This window comes from Rhineura floridana, chromosome 4 (genome assembly GCF_030035675.1).
Source record: "Rhineura floridana isolate rRhiFlo1 chromosome 4, rRhiFlo1.hap2, whole genome shotgun sequence".
NCBI classification, from domain to species: Eukaryota; Metazoa; Chordata; class Lepidosauria; order Squamata; family Rhineuridae; genus Rhineura; species Rhineura floridana.
Genome location: NC_084483.1, coordinates 106,600,805 through 106,627,500, shown reverse-complemented (window position 1 = coordinate 106,627,500; position 26,696 = coordinate 106,600,805). Strand labels below are relative to the sequence as shown.

The 26,696-nt window shown below is 47.2% G+C and overlaps 1 protein-coding gene across 3 annotated transcripts in view; it reads right to left on the bottom strand.

Moving 5' to 3' along the window:
- Nucleotides 1–26,696, bottom strand: part of PEX7 (peroxisomal biogenesis factor 7) — a 102,828-nt gene that overhangs the window by 16,773 nt on the left and 59,359 nt on the right. The gene's annotated exons all lie outside the window — the stretch shown is intronic.

The window sequence follows — 26,696 nt, the reverse complement described above, 5'->3', positions numbered from 1 at the left end:
ACGGAACTCCTGATGACATGGTATCTGCAGGAGGCCCTAGCCTAAAGAACACAGTGACTGACTGACTGTGACCAAAGAATTTATTTCCAGATAAGACTTTGCCTGCATATAGATCATTCTTAGAATATGCAGCTGACTCAACTTCTGATATTTCAGCTTGAACGTCGTCTCTGTCAGAGAGCAGAAGTATTTTGCTACTGCAGATTGTGAACATAATTAAGCCTGATTCTAGATTGTACCTTTCCATAAATCACATACAGTGTGTGACGTCCTTCCCCAGCACCACCTGTGATGCTCTCACTTGTGGCTACCAGCAGACAGGAACGTCAGGTTTTCCTCACCCTTTACAGCTCTAGCACAGATTTCAACAAATCCCCCTGCTAGGCCTCACTACCCCACACTCTGTATCTCTTATAGCCTTTAGACTGTGTGTCAGTCTCTGCCAGGCTATCTTGATACCTTGTGTCTATGGGTATAGGTAATTCACAACCCACCCACCCCCTGCAGCCTCTTGTCTCTGAAGCATACAGCCCTGGGTTTCTCTGTGGGACTGGATACACTTTCTTTCGATCCGCCGCTACCACCATTCGATACAACTGTTCAGCCTTGATTACTTTGCTATTCCCCCGGTATGTGTTCCCAGCTGAAGGAATCAGGCTTATGTTTAACCAAGAAAGTATTTATTAAGAATTATAAATAACAAGATTACTTTTAGAATGTTTCACAAGCGTATGGTTTCATCTATATTCTGTTAGGTACTTGACTTCTTACTAATTGCCTCAGAACTCCGACTCACTCTCAACACCACCAAACCTCAAATCTCCAACCTCTCTCTCAGCCTCTCAAACACCACCACCCAGATTCAACTGTCATTCTTCCATTTATACTCCCAGCCATTCAAACGCTCAGCCAATCATCCAGCATTCTACTGCTCATGTACTCCCCCCTCCTCTTTCACTCCACTTAACATATGTCTTCTATATAAACAGCACTTACCATATTTACAATATAAGCAGGAACATCACATTTGCAACTCCTATTTTTCTATATTATCCTTATCTATATCCTGCCTGTCAGGATACAAACGCTTTCAAGGTGGCTTGCAAGTTACATCAATGCACACTAAACTCACATGCTAAGCAATATCATGGAATCATAGAGTTGGAAGGGGCCTATAAGGCCATCGAGTTCAACCCCCTGCTCAATGCAGGAATCCATATTACAGCATACCCGACAAGTGGCTGTCCAGCTGCCTCTTGAAGGCCTCCAGTGTTGGAGAGCCCATCACCTCCCTAGGTAATTGGCTCCTTTGTTGTACCGCTCTAACAGTTAGGAGGTTTTTCCTGATGTTCAGTTGAAATCTGGCTTCCTGTAACTAGAGCCCATTATTCTGGGTCCTACACTCTAGAATGATCCTGGCCCTTCTCTGTGTGGCAACCTTTCAAGTACTTGAAGAGTGCTATCCTATCTCCCTTCAGTCTTCTGTTCTCAAGGCTAAACATGCCCAGTTATTTCAGTCTCTCCTCACAGGGCTTTGTTTCCAGTCCCCTGATCATCCTCGTTGCCCTCCTCTGAACCCCTTCCATTTTGTCTGCATCCTCTTTAAAGTGTGGTGTCCAGAACTGGACACAGTACTCAAGATGAGGCCCAACCAGTGCCGAATAGAGGGGAACCAATACTTCACGCGATTTTGAAACTATACTTCTGTTAATGCAGCCTGAAATAACATTAGCCTTTTTTGCAGCCATATCACACTGTTGGCTCATGTTCAGCTTGTGATCAACAACAATCCCAAGATCCTTCTTGCACATAGGTTTGCTGAGCTAAGTATCCTCCATCTTATAACTGTTCATTTGGTTTCTTTTTCCTATGTGAACTTTGCACATCCCTGTTACATTTCATTCTGTTGTTTTCAGCCCAATGCTCCAACCTATCAAGATCCCTTTGAATTTTGTTTCTGTCTTCCAAGGTATTATTTATTTATTAATTTATTCCTTGCCTTTATTTGTTCATGAAACTCAAGGCAGCTTACATATGGTTCCCAGGCGGTCTCCCATCTAGGCACTGACCAGACCTGACCCTGCTTAGCTTCAGCAAGGAGCTGGCCTTATGTGTCTTCAGACCATAGCCTGGGAGGGAGATTAGCTATCCCTTCCAATTTTATATCATCTGCAAATTTAATAAGCATTCCCTGCACCTCCTCATCCAAATCATTAATGAAAATGTTGAAGAACACTGGGCCCAGGGCCAAGCCCTGCAGTACCTCGCTTGTTACCTCGCCCCAGTTTGGAAGGAACCATTGATAAGCACTCTCTGAGTACAATTCTGTAGAGAACTGTGGATCTACCTGATAGTTGTTCCATCCAGCCCACATTTAGTTAGCTTGCTAATCAGAATATTTATTTATTAAATTTATTAGTCGCCCATCTGGCTGGCAATCCAGCCACTCTGGGCGACGTACAAAATTAAAACATATAATTACATTAAAATATTAAAATCTCAACCAATAATAATAAAACCTAACCCACCCCAAAAGCCGGTTTGAAGAGCCATATCATGAATATCATGGGGCACTTTGTCAAAAGCTTTCTGAAGTCGAGATATGCCCACAGCATCCCCACATATCAAGTTATTAGGATCCTTCTCCCAGGGCAGCAGGTGGTAAGATGGTTCCTGTGGGGGAGGGAGAAGTCCAGCTAAAACAGGGACAGGCTCCTCATGCCTTCTTCACCTTCCTGCCTTACTTTCCTGGGATCCTTCTTGCAGGGCAGAAGCTGGCAACTGGCCCTTGGGATACCACTTAGGATAGGTAACTAACTAGAAGTCAATGGTTTACTTCTATTACTTTATTACGTCGTATCTCTAGGTTCTTCTGTGTATTATGGCATATAAAGCACTTGTTTTAAAATAAAAATGGATCTGGATGACATGGGGAAGAAATATATTTTCAGTGATGTTCACAGGGTTCCAAATCCTATGTTTCCCACTGATATGCAACGAAACATTTGTACAGCAGCTGCTAAAACCTTCCCTTGACCACTTTTACCTCCTTGCTCATTTCACCATTTAACTAGCAAACACCTCAGAAGCCCTACAGTGGGAAAAGCTGCCAGAGGTGGGGGTGTAGAGGAAAAGTTAAAAGGGGGAGAGGATTTAACACTCACCACATCCAATTTTTTCTTACAAATGCTCTAGCCTTGCTTTGTACATGGACAGCAAACACAATAATAATAATAATAATAATTTTATTTGTTAGTCGCCTATCTGTCCGACTATACGGACACTCTAGGCAACTTACAACAACAATTAAAATACAATATACAATATACAATAAATAAAATACAAATTACAATATACAATACAACTGATATCAAAACATCTGATTAGTACAGCAATCTAATCCATCCCGAAATTATAGGCCTGCCTGAAGAGCCAGGTCTTTAAAGCTCTACGGAAACCCGTCAGGGAGGGAGCATGTCGAAGATCGTAAGGGAGAGAGTTCCAGAGAGTGGGGGCCACCACCGAGAACGCCCTCTCCCTGGTCCGCACCAGCCTAGCTGTTTTGACTGGTGGGACCGAGAGGAGGTCCTGTGTGGCTGATCTTGTGAGGCGGCTTAGTTGATGATACTGGAGGCGGTCCTTCAGATAAACTGGGCCGAAACCGTTTACGGTTTTAAAGGTCAACACCAACACCGTGAATTGAGCCCGGTAAACCACTGGTAACCAGTGTAGGTCTACTAACACTGGGGTAATATGGTCCCGGCGACGGCTATGCTTAATCAAGCGTGCCGCCGCATTCTGTACCAGCTGCAGTTTCCGGACTGTTTTCAAGGGTAACCCCACGTAGAGCGCATTACAGTAGTCCAAGCGAGAGGAGACCAGAGCATGTATCACTTGCGCGAGCAGATGTGCAGGAAGGTAGGGTCGTAGCCTCTGTATCAGATGTAATTGTTACCAAGCTGCCCGGCTCACTGCTGAAACCTGAGCCTCCATGGACAGCTGGGAGTCAAGAATGACCCCTAGGCTGCGGACCTGGTCCTTCAGGGGCAATCTTACCCCATTAAGGACCAAGTCGATGTTTCCCAACCTTCTCTTGTCACCCACAAGCAACATCTCGGTCTTGTCAGGGTTAAGCTTCAGCTTGTTCTCGCCCATCCATCCACTTACGGATTCCAGGCACTTGGACATGGTCTGCACCGCCAACTCTGGTGAGGACTTAAATGAGAGATAGAGCTGAGTGTCATCAGCATATTGGTGACACTGCAGCCCAAAACTCCTGATGATAGCTCCCAGCGGCTTCACATAGATGTTGAATAGTATGGGGGAGAGGATAGATCCCTGTGGCACTCCACAAGTGAGAGGCCAAGGGTCTGAGACCTCATCCCCCACTGCCACCCGTTGGTACCTACCTGAGAGATAGGAACGGAACCACTGTAAGACAGTGCCCCCCATTCCCAATCCCTCTAGGCGATCTAACAGGATACCATGGTCAACGGTATCAAAAGCCGCTGAGAGATCTAGGAGGACGAGGAAGGTATATTCTCCCCTATCCAACGCCCTCCTCATATCATCCACCAGAGCGACCAAGGCTGTTTCAGTTCCATGACCAGTCCTGAAGCCCGATTGGAATGGATCCAAATAATCCGCTTCATCCAAGTGTGTCTGTAGCTGTTTGGCCACCACTCGCTTTATCACCTTGCCCAAGAATGGTAAATTAGAAACTGGACGAAAGTTATTCAACTCTTGGGGATCCAAGGAGGACTTTTTTAAGACGGGCTTTATCACTGCCTCCTTGAAGGCTGATGGCATTGCACCCTCTTTCAAGGATGCATTTACCATTGCCCTGATCCCTTCACCCAGTTTGTCTTTGCAGCTCATAATGAGCCACGAAGGGCAGGGATCAAGCAGACAGGTGGTTGGCTTCACAGTAGAGAGCACCTTGTCCACTTCCTCAGCAAGGAGAGGCTGAAACCGATCCCATCAGACCGGAATGCAACTGGCCGATTCTGGCCCACTTCCTGTATCCACGGCATACGGGATCATGCTGTTCAGGCTTTCGATTTTATCAGCAAAATGTTTAATAAATATGTCACAGGAAGCTTTAGAATGCTCCATGGGTTCCTGAGCAACTGGACCGACCAGGCCCCAGACCACTTGGAACAACCTCCTGGGACAACATTCCGCCGACGCAATAGAGGCAGCAAAGAAATCCCTCTTCGTTGCCTTTACTGCCACCTGGTAGGCCGCTATTGCAGCTCTAACCAGTGTCCGATCGTCTTTGGTGCGAGATTTGCGCCACCGGCGCTCTAGTCGTCTCACCTCCTGTCTCAGACCCCGCAACCGTGGTGTATACCAGGGTGCTGTCTGAGTTCTGTTCAGGGGGAGAGGACGTATCGGAGCCACCCGGTCTATTGCCCTGGAGATCTCCCTATTCCACTCCATCACCAGGGTTTCGACCGGATGACCTTCAGTCAGCTCCAAATCCCCCAGCGCATTCAGGAATCCTTTAGATTCCATCAGGCATCTGGGGCAGACCATTCTAGTAGGTCCTTGAACCCTGCGGAGGGTGTGCGGCATTAATAGGTCTATATTCACCAGATAGTGATCTGACCATGACACGGGTATAGAATTGACAGCCCCTATTTTCAGAGCACTCTCTTCCCCTCCAGAGGCAAATACAAGGTCAATAGCATGACCGGCTACATGGGTGGGCCCTGTATTACTAAGGTGCAGTTCCCAAGAAGTCATGGGTTCAATGAAATCCCGAGGGGCTCCCATGAGAGCGGCCTCAGCATGCACGTTGAAATTCCCCAAAACCAATAGGTTGAGGGAGAGCAACCGCACGTCCGAGACCATCTCAGGCACCTCGGTCAGGGAGTCTGCTGTGCAGCGGGGTGGGCGGTACACAAGTAGAATCCCTAAACTGCCCTTTGGGCCCAACCTCCAGTACGTGCAATCAACAAACTTGGTCTCATGGAGGGGGGGTCTGGTGAAGACCAAAGACCCCCGATAGATAACTGCCACACCCCCTCCCCGCCTAGTAATCCTCGGCTGCTGTACATATCGGAAACCGGCTGGGCACATGGCCTCAAGTATGGGAGCTGAGGCCTCGTCCAGCCAGGTCTCCGTAATACATGCCAGGTCTGCGTTCTCATCCAGGATCATATCATGGATGAGAGATGTCTTTTGTACCACAGACCTGGCGTTACATAACAGCAGTCGAAGGTTGGATGGAGTCCTGCCTCCCCCAGTTTTCTTCTGGGTGTGGACAGACCCGGAACAAGGGATGGATATAACGCATCTATCCCTTGCTCCCCTAAATTGGCGTGGTCTGCCACCCATGCCCATCCAGGATCTGCCGCCTAGCCTTTCAATGTGGTGTCTCCCCACCCCTCCCCTAGCATCCCCCTCTGATCTACACATGACCTCCCCCCTGTCAGCCGAACAGGCAGGCCCCTCACCCTAAGAGTAAATTAAATTATCCGTGTGTCTCCCACCCCCAAGATGGAATTGGTTCGCCCGTTGCAGGATCCTCTTGCCCCTCATTGTTCCTGGATGAGCACGACAGTCCTCCCTTTCATGCACACCCAATATTACCACTCCCCATTGCGTCTCCAGTCCAACCAATAACTCCAACTCCGTCTCTCCGACCACGACCCTACTCCGCTGCACCACATCCGCCGCTAGCCGCTCCCCGGTCAACCAGAAGGCGCCCCAAAACCAGGGGGCGCCGCCTTCCCAAGAAGCAATCCAGTCACGGTGGAGCATGCAAGCCACAGCAGCGGCGACGATAACCATGGGCCGCGGAAGAGAACACGGCCACCGCAACAGTGATGGCAGCGACAGCGTCAGGGTCCGGGCCGCAGCAGTGACGCAAGGCGCGGCAAGAACGGCAGGGACCAGAAAGCCCAGGCCGCGGCAGGAGACAGGAGCCGGCGGCAGTAAGAACCACAGGCCGCAGCAGAGAACAGCGGCAGCAAGAAGGCACAGCCGCCACACGAACGCAAGCCGCAGCAGCGAAGAGCACAGGACGCGGCGTGGGCCCTGCTCACATCGGCGGCGGCGGCAAAACACAGTCACGTCAGGAACGCCGCCGCAACGGCGGCAGCGGCAGCAAAAACGCCAGCTGCCACACAGGAGCAGGAAACACGGGCCACGTCGGAACTCCTGAGCCCCAACGACAGCGGCCGCAGCAGGAGTCAGGAAGCACAGAGAAGTGAGCAACAGCAACAGCGGCAAAACACAAACCAGGGACACCCACTCTCCACTCATCCCCACCTCGCGGCGTCAGCCAGCAGACGGTGAGTCACGTTCGTTCTCTCTTGTGGCGTTCTTATCGTTGGCGTTCTTCTTGCCAATTCCCACACCAGTCCCAGAGGGTAGAAGGGTGGCCAACCAGGATAAAAGGGGGGAAGCGCTTACTTACGCCCGTTTCTCCAAACCCCCTAAAGATGTTAAAAGATGTTTTAAAATCCGAGTAAAGTTTCAAGGGCAGCGGAGCTCTAGCCACGGCATCCTCCTACGCTGCCATTTTCTGTTCTCACTCTGGGAATGCCATGTTTACCTATATGGTCTCAATATACAACATTTTATAACACTGTTTTGAAAGTCGTGTAATTACGTGGGAAGAGGACTTAAAGCTGGGACAGACAAATTATGGCCCTCCAGATGTTGCTAGACTCCACCTTCAATCATCCCTGACCATTGACCATGTTGGCTGAGACTGCTGGCTGGGAGTCCAACAATATCTGGAGACCTACAATTTCCCTATCCCTGTCTAGAAAACAAACTTGGAGAACTCTGTTGTAAACCACTCAACAGATTACTTAACAAATGTGAAGTGATGTTTTCCTACTCTTGATCTTATAGGGAAAAAAATAATGGCACAAGTGGGATAGCCAGTGTTTAAGGTGTGTTTACCGTAAACAGTAACAACTAATTTATTTTCTAATTCACTTTACCAGTCATGCCTGTATGTGTGTAAGGCAAAATAGATATTTCTCAAAAGATCAATAATTTTCAAAGACTCAAAGGATTCTCAAAGCTGTGTGACAATGAGACACAATGCTCAGGAGCTTAAATGGTTCCTGAATACATTCCAGAATGTACACTCAAAACCCAGGTCTCTTTTTTGTTACAGAACACTTGTTATCTAATTCACCAGATAAGTTACATTAAATGTAGATAAATAATTACTTTAAGTCATAGGTGGGAACCTGGTGCCCTCCAGATCAAACCTCCCCAATCTGATGCTCTTCAGGTGTTTTGGACTACAACTCCGATTAACCCCAGCCAGTGTGGCCAATTGTCAGGATGATGGGAGTTGTAGTCCAACAAATATTGATGCCCCCTCTACATCTACTGTAGTCCCCAATGAGGTGTCCAATGCAACGTCTGCTGCAACTTCTTGGGAACGGTTTCAGTTGATGTGGCCTGATGACGTAGACAAGGTGCTTGCGATGATGTGGCCAGCAACACGTCCTCTCGACTCTTGCCCTTCTTGGCTTATTAAAGCTTGCCGAGGGGGTTTGATCGAGTGGATCCAGGATGTGGTCAATGCATCATTGTGGGAGGGAGTGGTTCCAGCCACCTTGAAAGAGGCAGTGATCCGACCACTCCTGAAAAAGCCCACCCTGGACCCATTGGTTTGTGACAACTACTGACGGGTTACAAATACCCCCTTTTTAGGGAAGCTGATTGAGAGGGTTGTAGCTCAGCAATTGCAAGTACACTTGGATGAAACAGATTATCTTGACCCATCCCAGTCTGGGTTCAGGCCTGGTTATGGGACTGAATTGGCCTTGGTCACCCTGATGGATGACTTCTATCGGGAGAAGGACAGGGGGAATGCGACCCTGTTATTCTTACTTGATCTCTCAGCAGCTTTTGATACCATTGACCATGGTATCCTTCTGGGCCGACTTGGTGAGATGGGTATTGGAGAAACTGTTTTACCGTGGTTCCGGTCCTATCTCCAGGGTCGCTCTCAGAGAACAGCATTGAGTGACTGTCTTTCGCCCCCCTGGGAGTTGTGCTGTGGGGTGCTGCAGGGTACCATCTTGTCCCCCATGCTGTTTAACATTTATATGAAGCCCTTGGGAGCAGTCATCAGGAGATTTGGGGTGAGTTGTCAGCGGTATGCTGATGATACCTAGCTCTATTTCTCCATAACGTCTGAATCAGGAGAGGCTGTGCAAGCCCTGGACCGCTGCCTGGACTCGGCGGTGGGTTGGATGAGGGCCAATAAACTGAGTCTGATTCCTAGCAAGACAGAGGCACTGTGGGTTAGTGATTCCCAAGTTTGGATAATTGGTCAGTTGCCTGCTTTGGATGGGGTCGTACTCGCTCTGAAAAAGCAGGTCTGTAGTCTGAGGGTGCTCCTGGATCCATCTTTGTCGCTAGAGGCCCAGGTGACCTCCATGGATAGGAGTGTCTTTTATCAGCTTCGGCTGATAAGACAGCTGCGGCCGTTTCTGGACCGGGATAGCCTGACCACTGTTGTCCACGCACTGGTAACTTCCAGGCTGGATTACTGTAATGAGCTCTATGTGGCGCTGCCCTTGAGGCTGGGCCGGAAGTTGCAGCGAGACTGCTGACTGGGGCAGGGTATCGCCAACATGTCACCCCGCTGCTGAAAGAATTGCATTGGCTGCCCATTTGCTACCGGGCCAAGTTCAAGGTTCTATTTTGGGGTACAAAGCCCTATACAGCTCGGGACCAGGATACCTGAAAGACCGTCTGACCCTTTACATACCCAGTCGATCACTGTGCTCTGCAGGTGAGGGTCTCCTGCAGATACCATCTTATCAGGAGGTTCGTTCTGCACAATATAGGAAACGGACCTTTAGTGTGGCGGCACCTACCCTGTGGAATTCCCTCCCCTTAAATATTAGGCAGGCGCTATCTCTGCTATCTTTTCAGCGCCTTTTGAAGACTTTCCTCTTTCAACAAGCCTTTTAAGTTGAGTCCTATCCCTGTCTGCGTTAGAATTGCTTTTAATATGTTTTCTTTAATAACATGTTTTAACCTTTTTTTAAAAATGTTTTTAAAGCTTTTTTAAAAAAATGTTTTTAACGTTTTGTTTTAATGTATTTTAAGGTCTGTTTTTATGATGTTTTAAAGTGTAGCATTTCTGTTTGCCGTCCTGGGCTCCTGCTGGGAGGGCGGGATATAAATCAAATAATAAATAAATAAATAAACAAATATCTGGAGAGTACCAGGTTAGGAAAGCCTGATTCAGATGTTGTTGAACTCCAGCTTCCATCAGTCAGCATGGCCTATAGTCAGGAATGAAGGGAGCAGTTGTGTAATATCTGAGGTTCCCCACTCATGCTTTACTTATAGAATTGTGTGTATATCCTTAAAAATAAAAAATATATAGACTGAGAGAACCCAAATTCCATTAAAAGAAAGGTGATACAAACATCAGACAAATTTTGCACACTTAAGTCTTCATTTTAAATATTCTGCACATTATACTCTTCTTGTGATAGTCACAGGGTGGGGCAAGGAGCTATGAAGGGCACTAAAGCCCAACCCCGCTGTTATGACTGGATCTTTGGTTCAGCAACACATCTGTGATACAGCTTCTGAGATATTACTAGGTACTGCTAACATCCTTTCAATAATTTCTTTTAGACCATAAGGGCTTTTGTTTGACGTGAACGCTGAAATACTCAGCAAGCTGAACTCTGCACCTAGTCCCACATTTTGTGTTCATATTGAATGGAACTGGAACACACAAATGAACACACACCCTATTATGATACCTAATAACTAGCATGCACTAAATATAATTCTCAACTATTTTCATTGGGATATTTGCCTTTACTTTACCCAATTCTACACTATATTCAACAGATTTCTACTACAACCAATTCTGTTTCATTTTTCTCCCCCAAGGGCTACTTCTCTCTTATAGGTGCTATGCTAACAAACAAAGAACAATGTTTAGTGTTCTTTATAATGTAGACAGCTGCCTTTGCCACTGAAGTGGTTATTGAGAAGGGAGAAAAAGATCGATCTATGCAAAATGCAATTCAGGGGCAGCTTAGGTACGCTGCAAACACTAGAAGCTACTGGATTAGTTTGTTTAAGCTGTCTTCATTTAATTTCTCAGCAAATTACCTGACCAGAATGGTGGCTACACAATGAATGTGCTATGGCAACAGTCCTCTCTAGGTGCTCCTAGTACTACAGGAACAGGAGAAAGAGTTTATTTTCCAACAAGCTCATTTCCAAAGAGCAAAAGTTCATGCAGATCAACATCCTTACATTTGCTCATGACATTTTCTGAGGTAATATGCTTTGGCCTATGCTGATAAGGAAGACAGACTTACTAGGATTTATATCATGAAGTTATCAATTTTAAACTTAAAATAAGAAGAACCATAGTCAAATGTTAACTCTATAAACTTTTAGGGACTCATATTTTTAAAGGTTCTTTTTTGAGAAGTAGTGAGACGTAACAACAGTGTATTACTGGCAAGCTATCATTAGGCAGATTGAGTTAACCACCTCAGGCAACAGATGAGGAGTCCATTAAAAAAAGATAGCAAATTATCAGTTATTTACTGTATTTTTACAGGTGATGGGCAACATTAGGCTTTTCTGCCACATTCACCACAATGTCCTTAGGCCAGCCATACACATAGTTAAGTTAACCTACTAGAAAATTAGAACTCCACACATTTATCCTATTGGATAGCTGAAAAAGATTAACATAGAAAACACACGCATTTAAATATAACCTATAACATATGTTATTTGTTTAGAACATATTTAAACATATTAAGAAAGAGGTTAAAAAAAAAAAAACTGCCAGAATCATAATGCCTTTATACAAATCTATATAGTCTGGCCACCACATATGATATAGGAAGCTGCTTTAGACCAAGTCAGACCATTGGTCCGTCTATTTCAGTACTGTCTACACTGACTGGAAGTGGCTCTCCAGAATTTCTGGCAGAGAATCTTTCCAAGCCCTATCCGGAGATGCTGGAGATTAAACTTGGGAGCTCTTGTGTGTGAAGTAGATGCTCCACCACCAATATTGTAGAGCTAGAAAAGAGTGAACAAAGTAATCAGAGGGCTGGAACAACTCTATGAGGAAAGACTGCAACATCTGGAGCTTTTTAGTTTCAAAAAAACGAGAAGGGAGGTAACATGACAAGAAGTTTATAATAGGACTAGCCCTACCATTATGCAGAGTGAGGCAGTTATCTCAGATGCTGAAGGGTATGGGAAGTGGCAGTGAAATGCTGGAGGACAGAGCTGTGTGTGCCACATAGCTTGCCTTGTGGTCCCTAAGCTAGCCTGCTGTCCTCATGTGTGGAAGTGGACTCTATCCTGTTGATGGACCTTTGCTCTGATCCAGCAATACTCTTCTTATGCTCTTTTGCAGAAGAGTTCGGTTTGACCCCTTGTAGTTCTTTTGATTTAGTTAGGAGATAGAATGACAAGGTGCCCTCCCAACTAATAATCAACCTGATGGAATTTATTTGCTGCTCCCCCCCAAAACTATGCTATATCAATGGTGCTTAGGATGCACTGAGCAACCAGACATTTTGGGGACCTTCTTTAATTTGAGGATGTTTCTGGAACAGGACACTTTCCCCCACAGAGCTTCTAGTTCTCAATCCAGCCTACATTTCCTTGAGCTAGGGGGGCTTATAATGACAACATTTGACTATTCCTATGTGAGGGGAAAAGCTTTTTATTGAAAATTGTTCTACCCTTATAGAACCCAATGTAAATAAATAAATAAAAATAAATAAAATGTGCATACATTACTTGAAAACACCCCAGCTTGAGAAATTAGAACCAAATGCACTAGACATCTTGCATGGTTAATTAGACATGATTCACTAGAAAAGACCATAATGCTGGAAAAAACAGAAGGGAGTAGAAAAAGAGGAAGACCGAACAAGAGATGGATTGATTCCATAAAGGAAGCCACAAACCTGAATTTACAAGATCTGAACTGGGTGGTTTATAACAGATGCTATTGGAGGTCGCTGATTCATAGGGTCACCATAAGTCGTAATCGACTTGAAGGCATATAACAATAACAACAACTAGATCCTTGAATACTCAAAGAATACAATCTTGTTCAATATAATTTTCTTCCATGGAATACCAGCAATTAATATTTATAGTGCTAGAGGATCTACAGGTCCCAAAAATATGTTTGAATGTGCTACCAGCAGCTTATTTGCATCTCCTAACTTGAATAAGAAACTTTGTACTCTGCTCACGGCCGGAGTTCGATTCCAACGGAAGGAGGAAGTCGAATCTCCGGTAAAAGGGGTCGAGGTCCACTCAGCCTTCCATCCATTTGTGGTCGGTAAAATGAGTACCCGGCATATGCTGGGGGGTAAAAAAAGGCCGGGGAAGGAACTGGCCATCCCACCCCATATATACGGTCTGCCTAGTAAACGTCGAAAGACATCACCCTAAGAGTCGGAAACGACTCGCACTATAAGTGCAGGGACACCTTTACCTTTACTTTTATATAACACTCCACCTGTTAAGCTTTAATTGAATAGCAACAGGATTTAAGGAAGAGTCTTTTCCCCCTTTTATAAGGCCATCCAGTATGAAAAATACTGGGATTATACTTTTCTATAGTGTATTAGTGGTCATGCACTGTTACTGTTATTTAATTTTCACAGAAGACTAGATATTTTATATATACAAGTGTCAATTCCTCATTAAAAACAGTTCAGTAACTCCTTTAGCTACTTTTCCCCAAATCTGAGCTTGAATTCACAAATGTAATCTTTACCTTTAAAGTATAGAAACAAATGCATTCAGGCAACTGCCTATGGAATTTACTTAAAGCACTATATCAAGTCAAAATGTTAATTGTGCATTATTCTTCCACAGATAGTACATAAATACTGGAGAGAAAAGCTGCCTACTAATTCTCTTACTAAGAAATAATCATATGTTTGACTGGTTGAAGCCATCGTCCCCCATTATGATGTTGCCCATTAATATAAGCCAATAGCATATCTTAGCCACAGTAATTGTTATGATTTAATCAGTCCCTAAAATCACAGGAATGACTGTTGCAGAGCCCCCTTTAGAAGTGCATAGAGTGGGCTGTACCCAACGCTGCAGCTCTGCTGGTGCAAGGGACGACCACGCAACACAAGTGAAATGCCTCTTCCTCCTGTCCCCTGCGCAAAATCAGCTCTAGAAGATTGGGGAACACTCTGGAGCAGATGTCGGGGTGTGCGTGGGGAGGAGAGGACACAGAAGTCCTACTGCGTGTAACCTAATATATGCATGTATTGCATGTAATACATGAACCTCAGATTTGTTAAGACAGTGCCTCACACATTTTTTCTCTCTTAAAGTAGCTTAAGGTGGACTCCAAGACTCAAGTTGCAGGCAGAAATGAAATACTTATGAGACCTAAATACCAGAAATGTTGAGCATTTCAAATTCTACCTTGTATACATGTGCCATAAGCTTATATTTGTGTCTATGTTATGCTGCTCAGTTACTATATCTAGGCAATAAAATATCTGCCTACTCACATATACTTTAAAAATGTTTATGATTGTATCTAGATCACCTGTATCTCTTTAAATGTCTGTTGAGTGGTACAAATTTAACATGGGCTCTCTCTTAATAATCACTATTAAGAGATTGAGAGGTGTGTCCCTTTCCCCAGCCCCTCTCTTTCCTGGAGTGAACTCTTTCCTCCTTCCTGAATGGCAGTTACATCAGCATCAAATGCGCTATGGTTAAGTTGGGAAAGGCTGAATGGAGGGAACATTGTTCCGGATCTTGTAATCATGACTAAGAAAAAGCAAGCATCACACCTGCACCATCTCAGAACTGTGCTCTTCAGAAAAAATTACCATGACATGCCAAAGGTTCAGTTTGATATCAATTAATGTTCTCTGTACTTTGTTTTAATGATTTTGTTATACAAACAATGGCTGCACACTAGCCTTACACTTTTAGTGAAAACATTACCTATTTAAGAAAAACTGAGATCCAACATCACATTAGAGGGTGATGTTCTTCCTCTCATTTTCCTCCAGCCCCCTGCGTGCCCCCAAATTTACTCCAGAGAGATGCTCTACAGCAGATTTTGGGGACATTTGAGGGACTGGAGTTAAGGACAAGAGAAACTGGAAGTCCTGTCATGCAAGCAGATTTCTGTTAGACAAGCAGGAGAACATAATTGGATGTCACCCAATGATCATCATTGACTTCCAAATAGTTGGTGTACCACAGAAGATAAAGCATTTTGTAATAAACTTTCCAGGACTGATAGCCATGAACTCACTCATAGGTTGCTCTATTCAAATTCCATTTTTAAAATATTGAAACTAATTTTATGGGTTTTTGGCTTCACTCAACTATTCAAAAAAGAAGGAGGAAGAATTGGGTGTAAATCGCATACCCAGGAAGTTTAAGATGTTTAAATAGATAAATCAGAAAAAGCTATTAGGTTGGTATTGGGCCAGCAGTAAAAACATATTTATAGATACATGCCAATGTCATATCCATAAATTAATCGTAAACTATCAAAGACTTTTTGTAATATCCAGTATTCCATCTGAATAAACCAGTACTTCTGGCTGATGAAATACCCTGTAAGTTCAAGTTGCTTTCATCACTACATTCCAAACTCTTGCTTATTTAGTTTTAAGAGCAGATGATTGAATTATCTTGCTTTCTTTCTTAAAAATACTTCCAATTCAAAATGCTTAGGAGGAAAAATATCTTCACATAATCATCACGATCCAGTGTTGTTATTAATATAATTCTCTCTGATAACAAATTCAAGTGTGCTGACAGGATTGGAGCAAAATGGAGCCAATGAGCCACAGGAAGACATCAGTATGTTTTGGTGAACCTCAAGGTATGCAGAATTCTAAAATACTGGGAAACCCCCCCCCCCCCACACACACAAAACAACCCACCGAAGACTAGACATCCAGGAACCACTGAATGTTGAGTACCAGCTGGAAGCAAAAAGCAGAGAATGGGAAGGAGGGAATGTATTGGCCTACTTCAACTCCTTACAGCTTTTAGTATCTTCAAAGAAGACATGGCTAGCTGCAACCCTGCACAGGAGTACTCCAGTTAGGGAATGAGGACACACCGCAACATTTTATTATTTATATAGTGCAGACTTATTTTATAGTGCCATCATTTAAATAAAAGTTCTTGTGGACTGGAGTTCACCATTTACAAAATATTTCTGTATGTAGATGATTGCCTATGAATTACATTTATTTAGAAGCACTAGATACCAACAAGCATTTTCTTCCCAAAAGTCTGTAGGAAGAAGCATGAATAATAAAGAATGTTTTAACATCACCAAGATTTCTTTAGTCAAAATTTAGAAGTCATTTGTTTCTTGTAGGAAACTACAATAAAACTGGGATTCACCCCTCCAGTCCTGATCTAGTAGCTCCTGGCAAGACTGAATAATACATTTTGACATGAAGACGTGCTTATGGCAAAATGTTGTATTTAATGCAAATGTTTATGCTTCTAATTCCCAGGTGTGTAGCAACAAGCTAAATATTACCTCCTGCATTTTTAATGGCAGGATAAGTTCAAAAATAAAATGTCAAGCAGCAAATATTCAGAATATCTGGGAAACAAAATACATTAGAATCAACCCAGACTGACATTCTAGCCTATATAAAAACAGAGAATATCAAGAGATTTTCTTTTCATGACACACAGAGATATTACCAGGATTATTAGAGTTCTCTTAATATCATTTGACCAGATTAGTCACACTCCTTTAGGGCTGTAGCCACAGGCAGGAATATAGGAGCCTAGGCCCTCAGGGATATCTATATCTAGGCTCTCTCTCTCTCTGAATATTCAGCTTTCATTTAAATAAACTTGCAATCCTACACACACATACCTGGAAGCAGGAGCGGCTTACCTTGTCGGGTAAAGATGCAATGCTACTTTGCAGGCACTGGGGTCACAGCTGCTTTCTGAGAGGAGAGGGGCGAAGCAGTAGGGAGGTCAGCACAGTGCAGGGGCGCCAGTGGGAGTGCCTGCACTGTGCTGATCTCTCCACTGCATTACCTTCTACCTCTTAGTAGTTGCGGCCTATTGCCGAAATAAACACAGACACCGTTCATTGGGTAAATCATGGGCCACTTTATTAAAAACAGAGTCAAATATAACCAATGAACCTGCAGAGGGACCATACAGTGCGGGGGAATTCAGCTGATCCAGGCGAAGCCTGCTTGCAGCTATAGGGCAACTAAACCTTGCCAGAGCCTGGGGCTGCCCTGTGCCAGGCCCCAGCTCCGGTCACACCCTGAAGATGTGTAGGGAGTCCAACCCGCATCACCGCCCCCCGGAGCCATGAAACTCCGAGCGGATGAGGCATGTTGGCCCAAAAGCGGCCCGTGTTCTGCCTCCCCGGGCCGTATAGCCCAGAGCTGCAGGCCCCCGGACCGCCAATCACCCCCAAAGGTGCCTAAAGGTGTCACCTAGCTGCCCTTTCCCTTTTAACCTTTCCCCCGCGCTTCCTTGCCCAGTGACCATTAAACTATTCAGCCAAAATGAACCAATTAGCCTATTAGCCCCCACAGGCACCCGTGCTAACCCTTGACTCTCCCCTGCAACCACAGTGTGGAGTAGGCAAAAGAAACCCGCCAGCAAAGCGAGGCAGGCAGGCCAAAAATTCCTAGTCGGCCCCGTAGCGACCAAATTAATCACACTGCAGCCAAGGGAGGGTCGGGCGGGTGCCGCCAAAATTTGAAGTGAGGGTGGGCGGCTGGCGGTACGGCCTTAAATGGCCGTCTGCCGCCCCGCCCCTTCGCTGTGTGCTACATCAGCGCGCGAGCGCGCTGCGAGCACGCCTCCCTCACAAAGATGGCGGCTCGGCTGGGGCCGCAAAACTCGTCCCTTCGCCAGTAAGTCCCGGCGCGGAACGGGGGTTGCGGCCTATTGCCGAAATAAACACAGACACCGTTCATTGGGTAAATCATGGGCCACTTTATTAAAAACAGAGTCAATTATAACCAATGAACCTGCAGAGGGACCATACAGTGCGGGGGAATTCAGCTGATCCAGGCGAAGCCTGCTTGCAGCTATAGGGCAACCAAACCTTGCCAGAGCCTGGGGCTGCCCTGTGCCAGGCCCCAGCTCCGGCCACACCCTGAAGATGTGTAGGGGGTCCAACCCGCATCACCGCCCCCCGGAGCCGTGAAACTCCGAGCGGATGAGGCACGTTGGCCCAAAAGCGGCCCGTGTTCTGCCTCCCCGGGCCATATAGCCCAGAGCTGCAGGCCCCCGGACCGCCAATCACCCCCAAAGGTGCCTAAAGGTGTCACCCAGCTGCCCTTTCCCTTTTAACCTTTCCCCTGCGCTTCCTTGCCACAAAAGGGGGACAAGCCTCTGCTTAGTCTCCCCTTGCCCCACACCCGATAAGAATCCGGTGCACACCCCTCTGCAGGTCCATTAGGAAGATGTCATTGCCCTCGTCAGTCAAGTGCACGCCATCTGGCCTAAACAACTCCAGCCTATCTTGCTTGATCTCTGGGTGGTGTATGACAGAACCCCCCAGGCCCTTCATGGCCCTCTGAATCTGCCTATTAACCTTTTTCCGAGCCCTGTCCATTCCCCGTGGGTCATCAGACCAATTCCACGTCCTGTGCGGCAGGATGTCGGACCATACCAAGTGCACCCCAGGCCAGCGCAGCGCAATGGCCTGGAGGTCACTACATGCCTGTTCGATTAGGGCCTTGCCCCTCAACAGACCCAAATCATTACCTCCCAGGTGGATGACCAGCACCTGGGGCACTGCCCAGTCCACAGCCGACCGGAACAAGGTAGGCAGGAGGCCATCCCAACGCATCCCCCGTCGTCCCAGCCACCGCACTGAGGCCCACTGACTGAGCCCCAGCTGCGTTCCAATGCGGGACTTCGCCGCCCTGCGGCCTGCCCAGAAGATCATGCTGTGGCCGCAGAGGAGGATGCTCACTTGTTCCGATCTTTCCAAGTGGCCTGCCAAAATTGACAACATCGACGTTAGCTGCAGCCTCATGCATCTCCGTTAGTGGTCTAACATACGTCTTATATGCATCCGAGGACCACCTGCCCACTGCCTGCAGCTGCCCTTTGGAAAAACCCAGGTGGGCAGCGGTGGAAGCTGCACCTATTCGGAAGGAGTGTGTCCCGAACTTGCGGGCATCCACACCTAGCCGCTGGAGTGCTGTCTTTGCCACCGACCAAAATTGGTACTTGGTAAGGGGCTGGAGGTCCCTGTGCCTGAACAGGTACGCTGGCTGCAGCCCGCGGGCTGCCAGAAAAATGCGTAGGGCCCTGACCGGGCAGAGCTCCTCCTGTTGGCATGGGGATAACACAATCAGGCGACCCTTTTGGTGTTGGTCCGTCTTTGACTGCCTGAGTCGCAGGCGGGCCCCCCCTGCCTCCCAGCTGAGATCAGAAACCTGGAGGGCCCGGAGGGAGCTATCCGTCTTAGAACCTGCCACCACCTCCCCTATTCGGAAGGCCCCGAAGAACAAGGTGAGGGCCGCAGCGTGGTATAGCAGTGCCTCAAAATGGGAAGAACATAGCACTCTCCACTGTCCCCGCAGACCCAACAGTAACTCTGGGGAAAAGGGGGCGCGCGCATCAGGTGTGTGCGGGCGCTCACGGGACCACCCTTCCAGCATCCGGCGTACCCTAAAGTCACCGGAGTAGTCCTGAAAGCCCCGTGCTTTCCCTAGGAAAGATAGACCTGAGAGCTTACCTCTGATGGTCCTGACTGAAAGCCCCCTCCGCTTCCCTTCCACGCAGAACTCCATAAGATGCTCCACGGGGATGGGCCACTCCTGGGTGTAGCCTCTGGACTCCCTGAAGGTTGCCAGGTCCCTACCTGCCCCCTGGTAGCTGGCCAAAGTGCTGGGTGCCACAGAAAGGCTTATGGCCCGTTCTGATTCGGTCCTCCAATCTCCCATAGCGTTGGGGGTACCACGTCCGGCTGAGCCCTTGCCCACGGCGCCAGCTGGTGAAATCTCTCCATCTGGTTCCGTGATAGAGCATCAGCAATGCTATTATCAATACCCGGGACATGGCGCGCAAGGAACTGTATATTATAGCGGAGACATTGGAGCAGAAACACTCGAACCAAACGCATAACATTGGGATTTCTAGAGGACAGAGTGTTGATGACATGTACCGTGGGGAGGTTGTCGCACCAAAAATGGACTGAGGAATTGCCCAGTTTGTCCGGCCAAAGGTGTACGGCCACGACAATGGGGAAGAACTCCAGAAGGGTCAGGTCTCTGGTTAGGCCAGCCTGCGCCCAATTCTGTGGCCAGCTGCCATGACACCATGAGTCATGGAAAATGACCCCAAAACCGCAGGAACCTGAGGCGTCGGAGCTCACCTGTAGCTCCGCTTCCAACAGGCGATCTTTTCTCCATAAGGAGACCCCATTGAATTCCCGCAGGAAGGTGGACCAAACTGCCAGGTCCTCCCGGAGAGCGGCTGTAACACGTGTGTGATGGTGGGGGCGTGATAGGCCCGCCATGGCATCGTACACGCGGCGCAAGAATGCGCGCCCGGGTGCTACTACCCTGCATGCAAAGTTCAAATGTCCTGCCAGCTGTTGAAGTGTGGCCAATGTCACCTTCTTCGCCCCAACCACCCCTGAGATTTTCCCCTTAAGGGCCACCAGCTTATCCAGCGGGAGCCTACAGCATTGGGCCACTGTATCGATCTCTATGCCCAGGAAAGTGAGGGTAGTGGACGGGCCCTCAGTTTTCTCAGCCGCGAGGGGAACACCCAGTTCCCCCGCCATCCCTGCAAACTGCTCCATAAATGCCTGACGGGCGCCTGAGTCTGCAGGGCCCGCAAACAAGAAGTCGTCCAAATAGTGCACCACTGATTGCCGGCCTGCCCGTCTCCTGACTGCCCACTCCAAGAAAGAGCTGAAGTGCTCAAAAACCGAGCATGAGATAGAGCAGCCCATAGGCAATGCCCTATCCACATAGTATTTGCCCATGCAGGCAAAGCCTAACAGCTCAAAGTCCCGTGGGTGCACAGGGAGGAGATGGAAGGCAGATCTGATGTCACACTTTCCCATGAGGGCGGCCATCCCGCAGTCCCTAACCATACGAACCGCACAGTCGAATGACGTGTAGCGGACAGAGCAGAGGTCTGATGGGATGAAGTTTACTGACCCAACCTGGGGAAAGGACAGGTGGTGTATAAGGCGAAATTCGCCTGGTGCCTTCTTCGGAACAAGGCCCAGCGGGGAAACTCTGAGTGAAGGGATGGGTGGTGCCGCAAAGAGGCCCAGCACGCGGCCTGCCATGACCTCCTTCCTAACTTTTTCCCCCACGACCGATTCCATACCAGCCACTGATTTTAGGTTGCGGGACATGAAGGGGTGCCTGGGACCCAAATAGGGAATCCGGAAACCCTCTGTAAAGCCCTGTAGCAAAAATTGGGCGTCTTGGACTCGGGGGTAACAGCAGAGCAAGCGCTGGAGTTCGGAGAGTTTAACTGGACTGGGGCCCCTTTCCTTGAGCTGCGCTAGCAGCTCCCGGTCTCCTTGCGCCAGGTGAGTCCCTGTTCCCACCTCTGAAGGGGTGGCCGCTGAGGCAGGCAGCGCAGGAATGCGGGCCCCCGCATATTGCGCACTCATGTCGGAACCTGCAGGGGTTACGACCACAGCGGCCTCGGGAGCTGAACTCCCAGCAGAGCAGGCGGGGTTGAACCCCCTGCCCCGCAGGCCTCCGGTAAGGAGCTGCTGCTGCCTGGCGGGCCAGGAGGTGGCTGCTGTCCGTTCTATCCCCGGCTATGGGCTTGGAGTGTGACATAAACTGTAGCCACAGGTCCGCTTCCTTTTTGTCCCAGGGGAGGGAGGTATCAAAGGCCGCCTTCATACGAAACGATTCGTCATAGGCGAGCCATGCTGCCCCCTGGAACTCGGAGTAGCCCCGATATATAATATCGAGGTATTTAATCAGAATAGGGCCCCTCTGTGGCTGTTTCTGCATCACCACCCCCATGTATGTCAGAAATGCAGGCAACCAATTAGCCCAAGTGCGTTCAATGCGCCGCCTCTTGGGCTTGTCAGGTTCTGCCTCTTCGCCCTTATCCTTCTCCCTCCTCACTGGTTCCCTGTACAGAAGTGAGAATAAGTCGACGTACTCCCCCTTCCAAATTCTTTCTTTTGTAGCGGGCAGCAGGTGAAAGCCCAGTGGGGCTGATGTCTCCCCGAAAGGTATAGCCCCTTCCCTCACTGAGGCCAGAGGGTCAGTGTCCTCTGCTGGGGACCAGGAGGGCTGAGCCCCCACTCCCATCCCTGTTCCGGCAGTGGCCTGCCAGACCTGCTCACAGGCCACCCCTAGCGGAGGCAGCTGTTGTGGTGTACCATGCCCTGCCCCCATGGTGATCCCCGCTTGCCCATACCGCTCGGTTTCAGCTGGTGGGGAAAAGGGCCAGTATGGGAACCCCCACGGGGGCCAGCCCCACTGGGGCTGCCCCTGTTGTTGTGCTGCCCAGGGAGACTCACCCCCTATGTTGTCCGCTGAAGGCCCATGCCTGGGCTCTGGTCCTGGGGCTGCATGTCCTGCTTCTGCTCTGGGCGCTCTTGCTGCGGCCCCACTAGGCCCTGCCTCCAGCGCGTCCAGTCGCGCTAAGATAGAAGTAATAGCCGCAGCGTTAGCCCCGCCAACTGGACGTTGCACTTTCTCCCGGGGCCGCTTGGGGGGTGGTTCCTTTGTTCTCCTAGTTGCCGGCTGGGCAGGGCCCCTCTCCAGGGCTTCTAACCTAGCCAGTATAGTGGTCCATGGTATGCCTTCCCCTTGTCCCCCATCCTCCGCAGCAGGGGGTGGGCATCTACCCTCTGCCCTGGGGGCCCTTCCCTTCCCTTTTGGCCCACCTTGGCCTTTTTTGGGTGGCATCCTGAGCTAGAGTGTAGCCGGGTCTATCCTCACTAATGACCCCCCAAGGCCTATGTCCGTTGCGGAAGCAAGGGGGGGGCAGCACCCTCACAGTCCAGGTGGACCGTGTCCCCTACTTGATCCAGTCCCCTGCCTATGGCCCCCTTTATCTCACCCCAACAATCCTGACCACCTGGGCCGTTAAGCGACAAATGGGGTGGTGGTGTGCAAGATGGGGCTGGGACCCACTCAATCCAGTCCCCTGCCTATGGGCCCCTTGCAAGATGGGGCTGGGACCCACTCAATCCCGTCCCCTGCCTATGGGCCCCTTTATCTCACCCAACAATCCTGGCCACCTGGGCCCTAAGCGGCACAATGGGGGTGTTGTGCAAGATGGGGCTGGGACCCACTCCCTTGTTATGGGGTGGGTGAGGGGCTGAGAACCTTCCCACAAGGGTCCCCTGGGAAGTAATTAAAGAAAAAGAACGCGGCCACAAGGCCGCCTCGCCTGATCCGCCGCTGGATGGCCGCTGCCGCCGCACTTCCGCCACTGGACGGCCGATGGCCTAGGGCTCTCTCCCACAGGCCGCACCTCCGCAGCTGCCTAGGGCTCGCCACTGCCCCAGCCGCACCGCGATACAGCTGCGCCGACCGCTCCTGGCCGTTGGCGCCACCGCACCAAGGCCTGGCCCGCAGGAGCCCGAAGAAGCTGCGTGCGTCGGCGGGCGATTTGAGCCACGTCGCACAGCCGATGCAGGAGCCTCCGGAGCCTCCGTTTGAAAATGCCGCCAAAATTTGAAGTGAGGGTGGGCGGCTGGTGGTACGGCCTTAAATGGCCGTCTGCCGCCCCGCCCCTTCGCTGCTTGCTACGTCAGCGCGCGAGCGCGCTGCGAGCACGCCTCCCTCACAAGGATGGCGGCTCGGCTGCGGCCGCAAAACTCGTCCCTTTGCCGGTAAGTCCCGGCGCGGAACGGGGGATGGCAGTGATCCCACTGTGGGGAAGCTACTATTCTGGCTCTCTGAGCCATTTCTGCCTGGGAGCAAGTCCCATTGAACTCAATGGGGCTTACTTCTGAGTAAACATGTATAGGATTGCACAGTTTCTGTCACTTTTACTTGCAGAAATACAAGGAAACACATGAAAGAAGTATTTTCTTCAATTTCTCAACAAATAGTAAACTAGTTCCCACCTTCTGGTGTGGAAAGCACTAGGCCTTTATTATTTTTATACACTAATACGTATAACGCGTGGTAATAAGTGGAATTGTATTAATTACAATACAACATACTAGGCTACCTTCATTTATGTTGTGGCTATTCAGCCACGACGCTCCATCTCCTAAAGGCCCCTTGTCACCAGCATTTCCCTTTTCGTTTTGAAGGAAGGAAACAACAACCAAGCTCTGATTATTATTAACTGGCACTGTACTTATAACAAAATCACATAAAAACACCACTTATGTTCCAAGCAGGATTATGCAAGATACATATTTTAGCTATAAATAAAATTAAGTAATTGATATGAGGCAGACTGCTTGACTCAGCAGACTGGAAGAATAATGCTGCTGATTTTTCTATGCACTCAGACTATTGGCACACATAACAGAGTGCTGGGTGTGTGTGTAGAGATTACTGGCAAAAATTTACCCCTTTAGCCACATCCAGTAAAATAATTTCAGGTACAACAAATGAGAAAAGTTAAGCACTTTAGGAGTGAATAGTACTGGTTCATTAAATTACTTATAGATGGGGGTCTTTTACATATACTTTATGCAATAGCGTGGCTGATTTGATAATGACTTGCATAAGCCGAGTTTTTAAGAGAAAGCAATAACTAGGTAAATATTAAGACATGAGTCATCTTGAAGGCTGTGCTAATAGTTATACAGATAACATTCAAGAATCTTGCTTCTGAATTAGGACTATCTATTGCAGAGGCTCTCAAACTGTGATCTCTTGAGTTCCATTCAGGTAGCCCAAAGAAAAACTGTGGGATAGCCAAGAATGTCTATACTAGGCCCTGCACTTTATTTATTTTTCTGACAATGGAGATTAAGGTCTTTTAATCAAGACAAGATATATCATATTGGCTTCAATATCCCTATCAATAGGGATAGACAGATCAATCTATTTTACACATGTTCATGCATAAGTTTCCACATTAATGTGCATCTTTTTTAAAATCTGCACAGAATTTGTATTTAAATATTTTATCTCAATGCATTATTAAAGTATTTGGTATGCATTTCAAAATATGCATTTTAAAACACATTTCAGGAATTTTTTTTCAGCCAAGAACTCTACTGCAAAATTTGGAAAGGTGCAAAACTGATCCACACATTATACCAGGAAGTGGGGATCAACTCTGTTTGTGTCAGAGTTCATAGAAATCAAATTCTTCAAGTGCCTTAGTGCTAAGGCCCATGAATTTCATAATGCAGCACTATGATGATGCTGGCACTAATTAAAAGTTTATTAACGGGTCTGCTGAAACCCCCAGTAATCTTCAAGTGGTGACTGGTTCATGAAAAAGGTTTGCAAGCATTATAAATAAGAAATCAGTTACAAAACATAAGTTAAATCAAAGTAGTTTGCAAAAATACACACAGTATTTTCAATTACAGTAAATCTGTGGCACTTTACTGCACACTTGTTTTTTTTTATCATTAATTTTTATTCAAATTTTCAAAGACAAAAAACAAAACAAAACAAAAATAATTAAACAATAAAATAAAATGTTGACTTCCGATTTGTCGCAGATCAGTTATAAGTCTACAATATATAACAATCCTGTCTCTTAAATTATATTATAAAATCACTTTCCTCCAGTAGTTATCTTAATTAATCATCAAATCTCATAAACATTACTTTATTCTTTCCACAAAAAGTCAAAGAGAGGTTTCAATTCCTTGAGAGATATATCTTTCAATTTTTCACCAAATAAACATGTCAATTAATCCATCTCGTTCAAATCTGTTAGGTCCAATAATTTCAATAGCTTCTTCCATTATCAATATTAATTCCATCTTCCATCTTCAATAATCCTGTTAAGTCCAGTAATTTCAGTAGCCATTCTTCCATTATCAGTATCCCATAATAATCTTGTTGTCATAGCCATAGTCCAAATAAACATATAGATTAATCCATCTCATCAAACCTGTTAGATCCAATAATTTCAATAGCCATTCTTCCATTATCAATATTAATTCCATCTTCCATCTTCAATAGTCCTGTTCAGTCCAGTAATTTCAGTAGCCATTCTTCCATTATCAGTATCCCATATTAATCTTGCTGTCATAGCCATAGTCATATAATAAGAGTCTGATGGGAATTTCCTTTATCACAAATATTTCCTTGCCATCAATTCTGAATATGTTGCTGAAATATTGTTGTAAAGTCATATCTCTGTTCTTCTTTTTTACAAAATGCACTGGCTCATCTCTTGAGAATTTTTCCATTGTCACATATCTGTAGTTAATTCCATAGATTTTTTCTATGTCAAGCTCCATCACATCATTCCAGTCCAGAAAATTATCCAAGACATTGATAACTTTATCTCTAATATCTTCATTAATTTCTTCAGAGACAACGTTGAATTCCAAACAGTAAACTTTGTTTCTAATATCCATAAACTCCAGATCTTTTTCCAATTCCACATTTGTTCCAATCTCCAGGGCTTGTATCTTCCCTTTAATTTTTCTTTTCTCATCTCTAATCTCATCAATCTCCTCTCTCACAAGATCCCCTGTTTCTTTAAGCTCCTGCGTCATTTTGCCTAATTCAATTTTCATC